Here is a 6,753-nt window from a genome sequence, read left to right as displayed (position 1 = left end):
TTTAGAGAAAAAAATAAGATTTAAAAAGAGGGAGAGAAGGCTGCTAAAATATGAATATGGTTTGAATACTTTGGGTTGTTCTTTATTCTTCTCTATAAGGAGGTATATATAGGAGTTTACATATGAAAGTTTTACAAGGAATTAGATATAGTAAAGAATTAGGAAAGTATTTCCTAATTGTACAATGATTTATCACTTATATAAAAAATAGGAAAGTAAATTCCTTAATTAATTAAGGAAGTAAATCTCCTTGATTAATTAGGAGACTCACGTCAACACTCCTCCTCAAGTTGGTACATATATGTCACGAATGCCCAACTTGGTAAGTGAGTCATGAAATACTCTTCCACACTCACAGCATATGCAATAACTGATCTTGGAGGACGTATGAAGAGTAGAACCTTTGGTGGTGGTGATAGAAGAAGGAGTCTGGGTTGACCGCATGCTTCTGTGAATGTGCAATAAGATGGAGAATCTTATGGATTCTTGACATCGCAGCAGAAGTAAGATGTGATATGAGAAGGTGAGGAAGGTGATGTGAGAAATTTGACGTAGGAATTTGATGTAGGAATTGGATTTAAGATGTATGTGTATAAGATTTGATGATATGTGTTTAAGGATTTGGATAAGAGGATTTGGGGACTTTAGATTTGAGGGATTTGGATTTGGGGAAAAAAAAATGAGGAATTTGATTTAGGGTTTTGGATTTGAATATGAAAAATTTGAAGAAATTTGAGAAATTTGAGATAAGGGTTTAGAGACAAAACAACTTCTCTTCACTCCCCTTCGCCCCTTGAAGAGAAGGGGTCGTCAGAGTCAAGAAATAAGCAACATCTTCTTAGGATACGTCAATAAACATAGCCCTTTCACACTTCTCTTTTTTTGGGGTAGAGTTTGCCCATCTTAGTACCACAACCAATCGTCTTGCTGCTGAAGATGTCCTGTTGTGGCTACAGAGGCAGAGGTAGGAGTTGGTGCCGTTGGAACTGCAGGACCAACAGGAGGTGAGTCAGAAGATGTGTTGAGTGATTTGCCCCTATTCTTGCGCGGAGCTTTGGAGTGGTCCCACCCATCCGGGTAACCAATCAATTCCTAACAGCCATCACGAGTATGTTTGCTTCCACCATAGTGAGTGCATTTGCGTTCCAGACGAGAGCTTGTGACTTGAGTCTAAGAAGAACCAGTGGTAGAAGTCGGAGGACCCTGTGGACGTTGGTGGCTAGGACAGCAGTGTCTGGAGTACTAGTCATGGTTAGTCGTTGTTGAGCTTCGCGACGGACATATGCAAAGGTTTGGTCAAGGTCTAATTAAAGTTCTTTGCATAAGATTTCCCCCTAGAATTGATCAAACTGAGGGTCGAGCTCTGCAAGAAACAGGTGAACACGAAGACGATCCAGTTCAGTCTAACGTTCAGTCATGTCGGCGTCGCTGTGCATGCGATTCGGAGTGCGGTGATCAATCTCCTGGAAGATGGTCTGAAGCTGGCTGTAGTATTTGTGGACAGGTGCACCATTCTGTTTAATGGAGAACACCTGTTTGTTGAGATCAAAAAGGTAAGTTTCGTCCCCACCATCAAAGCAGGTTTTTGTCACCTAATCCCAGATTTCTTTGGCGGTATTTAAACGAATGAAACGACTCATCAAGTCGAGTGACATGGAGTAGATAAGCCACCCCTTGACTCGAAAGTTCTCCCTACACCATTTTGCGTAGGTAGAAGAGAGCTTAGAAGGTTGCGGGGTATCGCCGGTGAGGTACCCCAATTTTTCGTTAGCAGCAATACGCATCTCTATGACTTGAGACCATAAGGCATAATTGGTTTCAGTCAGGTGATGTTATTTGGGAAAGGAGCATTGTCACTATGGATAGTAACAATTTGGGAGGATGGTGGAGTGGTGTCGGTGGTGTTGGAAGAGGAGATAACATTCATGGCAGCGGAAGAATTTTAAGGGTAAATTAATATGTGCTTTGGAATTTGAAGATATGAGGGATGTGGATGGAGATCTGAATTTGGTAAAGAGAAATATGACTTTGGAGAAATATGAGGAATTTGAGGAATTTGATTTTAGGGTTTGTGTTTGAAGAAGTTTGATATGAGAATTTAGGGTTTGTGTTTGAAGAAATTTGATTTAAGGATTTAGAGACAACCGAGGATCGATTGCTCTGATACCATGCTAAAATATGAATATGGTTTGAATACTTTGGGTTGTTCTTTATTCTTCTCTATAATGAGGTATATATAGGAGTTCACATATGAAGGTTTTACAAGGAATTAGATATAGTAAAGAATTAGGAAAGTGTCTTCTAATTGTACAATGATTTATCACTTATATAAAAAATAGGAAAGTAAATCCCTTAATTAATCAAGGAAGTAAATCTCCTCGATTAATTAGGAGACTCACGTCAACAAAGGCAACCGAGAGAAGAAAGAGAAAAAATAATTAAAAGAAAGATAAGAAGTTGTGTATTCACATGTCTAGCAAGGATTGAACGATTATGAATAGCATTCCTCGGTTGGAAATGTTTGTACTATCATGAATTAAGTGCAAATGAGTTTTTACTTGCAGTCAAGTTGCAATAAATAAATTGATGTCTCTTTCGTTCGCCAAAATTAAGAAGCAATTGAGTAGCTTTGTAGGGATATCATGTACTTTCATACATGATTAGAGCGCATAGTACACTGGAAAAAAAAAAATCTAAACCCTAAATCCTAAACAACATGTGACCTCATTCCAACTTCGAAGCCTCAAGTCAACAAATCTTCCTTTGTTTGACCCCAAACAAAAAAAAAAAAAAACCCCATTTGAACTTTGAAAAATCTCTCTTAAGCAAGGGGAAGATTTTTTATGTGTAGGGAAGGGTTTCCGAACGAGACCCCTTATTTTTTTCTGGAGATGCGGGTCCTGGTACACATGAGGTGATTCCAGCATCTTTTCATTCTCCAAAATCTCTGAGCTCACTTAACCTCGCCTAACAATTTCGATTTCAACTCGTAGCTGCAAAACCGTACAGAAAACCCATCTCTGCGAATCCTCATAGAAAACCCGACTCCTTCTATCTCTCTCTTCCAACTCTCGACCTTTATCATCAACCTCCACAGCCAAGCCACCAGGTGTGACCTCCACCGTTGACCTTGGAAGAGCAATGTTGTGAACTTCTTTCTACCAACAAGTCTTTTTTTTTTCTTGCTCCATCTGTAAACTTTTTTTTAATTCGATTTTATTTTAGTAATTTGGGTTTTGTAGGATTTGATTGACAAGGCCAGAACGACTCTAGTTCTAAACATAAATCTAGGGCATAGGATGGAGGCATCAATGAGGAAAATCCCAACTGATTGATTCGATTGCCCAGACCCCAAACCCTAAACCTCCGAGCCCCCAAAATCTTCTCATATCCTAACCCTAACACCAATTCCCTGCAGCGAGCTGCCGCGGCCGGCTGGGTGCTGCCGACTGTCATGAATCAAGATGCCACAATCTTAAACAATCTTGGAGAATTGAAGTTATCTTTGACTCCTGGCTTAAAGCCATTTGAAGAAATTTATCCTTTGGTTTTGCCGCTTAAACTGTCATACCTCGAGGTCAAACATAGAAATGTTAAAGAAATATTAAGTCATCTTCGACAGATAGTTTTGGAGGGTGAAGCCAATCGTCGATCCAGAAAATTTCCTTGCTTTTCTTGCTGAGACGAGATCGCTCTACCCAATTTTTCTGTAAAGATGTGGATCGTTACGTGATGAAAAATGTACCCGTCCGTAAATGCATCCGTAAAAATAAAGAAAAACTTCAAGAGTGCATAATTCAACACAATAAATACATGTTGTTAATTAAAAAGATCCAAGCTCACTTAGAGGCCTACTATGGGTGTGACAAGCGGCAGCGCTTCTACATGTTGCATAAAGAAAAAATTTAGTGGATCTATAAGTCACCTGTGGAGACAACAAATAAAATCAATGTCATAATAAAAATATGAAAGTTTAAAAAATAAGAAAAGTAAAGAAAATCTAAATGGAACCATATGTTGTATGTGTGGTTTTGATTTTTATGGTTCATACAAGGAGAAATGATTGTTTTTATAGAGGAATGGAGAGGGCTCTACTCACAATATCAAAAAGATACATCTCATGATCATCAACGAGATACATCTCATTATGAATGAAGTGCATAGAGTTTTTAATTGCAATCGACTTGTAATAAATAAATTAATAGCTCTTTTATTTCCCAAAATTGAGCAACAATTAGTTGCTTTGCATGGTTTTATTTGGAGCTTAACTTTGCAGAGGGAGGTTTAATGAACATAAAGTTCAAATGAAAGAGAGAGAAAGAGCTTTGGGTATAGTGGTAGTTAGTTCCTAGAAAGTCTATGTGATATTATTTTCAAAGGGATGCACAACAGTTTCGTGCCAAAATTACAATTACACCATCAAAATTAATTTCTCACAATATCAATGAGATACATCTCATGATCATCAATGATTTCATTTTGTTCAAACCGGGTTCTTGAAGAAAAACTTTTGCTTGGAGTGCAGAGGGATTTTTACTTATAGTCGAATTGTAATAAATAAATTGGTGTCTCTTTCGTTTGTCAAATTTAAGCAGTAATGAGTTGCTTTGCAAGGAGTTTTACTTGGAGCTTGATATGGTTTTGCTTTGGAGAGAGAGGTTTAATGACCACAAAGTTCAAACATAAGAGAGAGAGAGAGAGAGAGAGAGAGAGAGTTGTAGTTAGTTCCTAGAATGTCTATGTAAGTGGTAGTTAATTCCTAAAATGTCTATGTGATATCATTTTCAAAGGACAAACCAAAATTACAATTACTCTAAATCAAAACCAAATCATATTTAAATAAAAATCAAATCGAAACTTATGGTTATGATATGTCTGTTAGGGACCTACCCCTTATTATTGTCTTTAGCATAGTCTAAAATATCGATAACATTGAGGATATTATCGTTTTTTCGGGTCATGGATATTTCGGAACGTATCCATCCATATATTGTATAAATATCGATGTCGATAATTTTGCTCACAGTTCAGCAATATTTTGTCAAAATATCGTTATAATATCGAAAATATCAATGTAATGAAAAAAAGAAAAAAAAATACAAAGCACACACGCAAGGGGGATTCGAACCCTTGCCATTTCACTCCTTCAACGCCTTAACCACCATGTTGCTTAAATGAGAACTTTATGTGGTATTAAGTCACTCATGTATCTTACCATGCAATGTATAAAATATAGAATATTATAGTAGATCATTATATATAAATGATTATGGTGTGTTTAATCTTCTTTCATTAATTACTACATATTTTGTACACTCACAATGGTTGTTAGCTCACTATATAATCAACTTGAATTAGTTAAACCCATCATGCAATGCATTTCCTTCCAATTTTTTGTGATAAACTAATAGATAATTAACTAAATAAACATCCTTCAAAGTTTCAATAAAAATTTCCAAGTTTTTCTTACAATTTCCGTGATTTTTATTCAATTTTTATCGATATCAATAATATCCTGATATTTCCATAGAAATTTTCGTGTTTTTGGACTACTGATATTTCTGATACCATTGATATTTTAGACCTTGGTCTTTAGAGTATATTATAAAGTGATGACTACTATGTTAAATCCAAAAGCTAAAACATTGATTGGTTAGGACCAACTCTTGTCCTAGAAACAGACATGAATAGAACAAATGTAAGAATCCCAAAGAACCATCCATTAGAAAGATATTCAACTCCCTCCTTAATGGAATCTCCAGGAAGCAATTCCAGTAAAAGAAATAACAAATCGACAAATAAATTTTTTACATCAAAGATCATATGGAACTTGATACTGTAGTTTGGACTTGTAACTCAAGTAATTAGTAGCTTTTATTTTTGCATCGAAGGTCCTATGTTCCATTTCCCGCTTTCCATATTTTAGTTTGAGTTCTTCTTCCCTTAAATATGATCGATTTTTGAAAATCTTACTATTTGGTCAATTAATGTGTGTACATACGATTTTTTTACTATAAAAATAATAGATGAACTTTATACAATTGTTTACATTGTTAATAATATGAGTTTAGGAATAATTGGTTGTTAATTTGAGTATGTTATTATTTTTTTTGGTTCGTGGACTGGTTTTTTATATTTATTTATATTTTGTTATTTTTTTTCATTCCACATCGGCAAAAAAAGTGAAACCCACTTATGCCATATCATAATTTAACACATTTATTAACAGTTTGTATAACGAAGGGTCTAATTTAGATCTTTTCCAGGAGTTCATGTATCTAAGTGCAATATTTTGAAGGTTGGGTACTAATTTATTTATATTTTGTTATTTGTTTTCATTCCAAACGGTGGGTAGTTTTATGTGGTTAATGCAAAAGAAAAAAACTAAACCATACTCATTTAATAAACAAGTTATAAGGCAGACATGGGCTTAACAAAGTTGGCTGGAGGGGGATGTGCTCCCACTCTGTACCTGATTTCGAACTCCCTTCCATGTAGTTTAGATTAGTTTAAAGTAAAATATTGTTTGTAATAAATAAAAAAAAGTTATGTGAGTGTTATTCTTTAAATAAATTAAACCGATGGGTTCAAATTGGACAATTTTAATCCAAACTCAACACAGTTTGACTCATTGCAATTAAGGGCCACCTTTCAATATCTCAGATAGCCTATTCAGTAAGGCCTTTTCCAATCCATGAGGCCAAACCCAAAAAATTCTAAATTTTAGCCCAATTTCTCTCCCAACATAATAAA

The sequence above is a fragment of the Prunus persica genome, chromosome G3, assembly GCF_000346465.2.
Source record: "Prunus persica cultivar Lovell chromosome G3, Prunus_persica_NCBIv2, whole genome shotgun sequence".
NCBI lineage: Eukaryota > Viridiplantae > Streptophyta > Magnoliopsida > Rosales > Rosaceae > Prunus > Prunus persica.
This window is presented reverse-complemented; position numbering follows the sequence as displayed.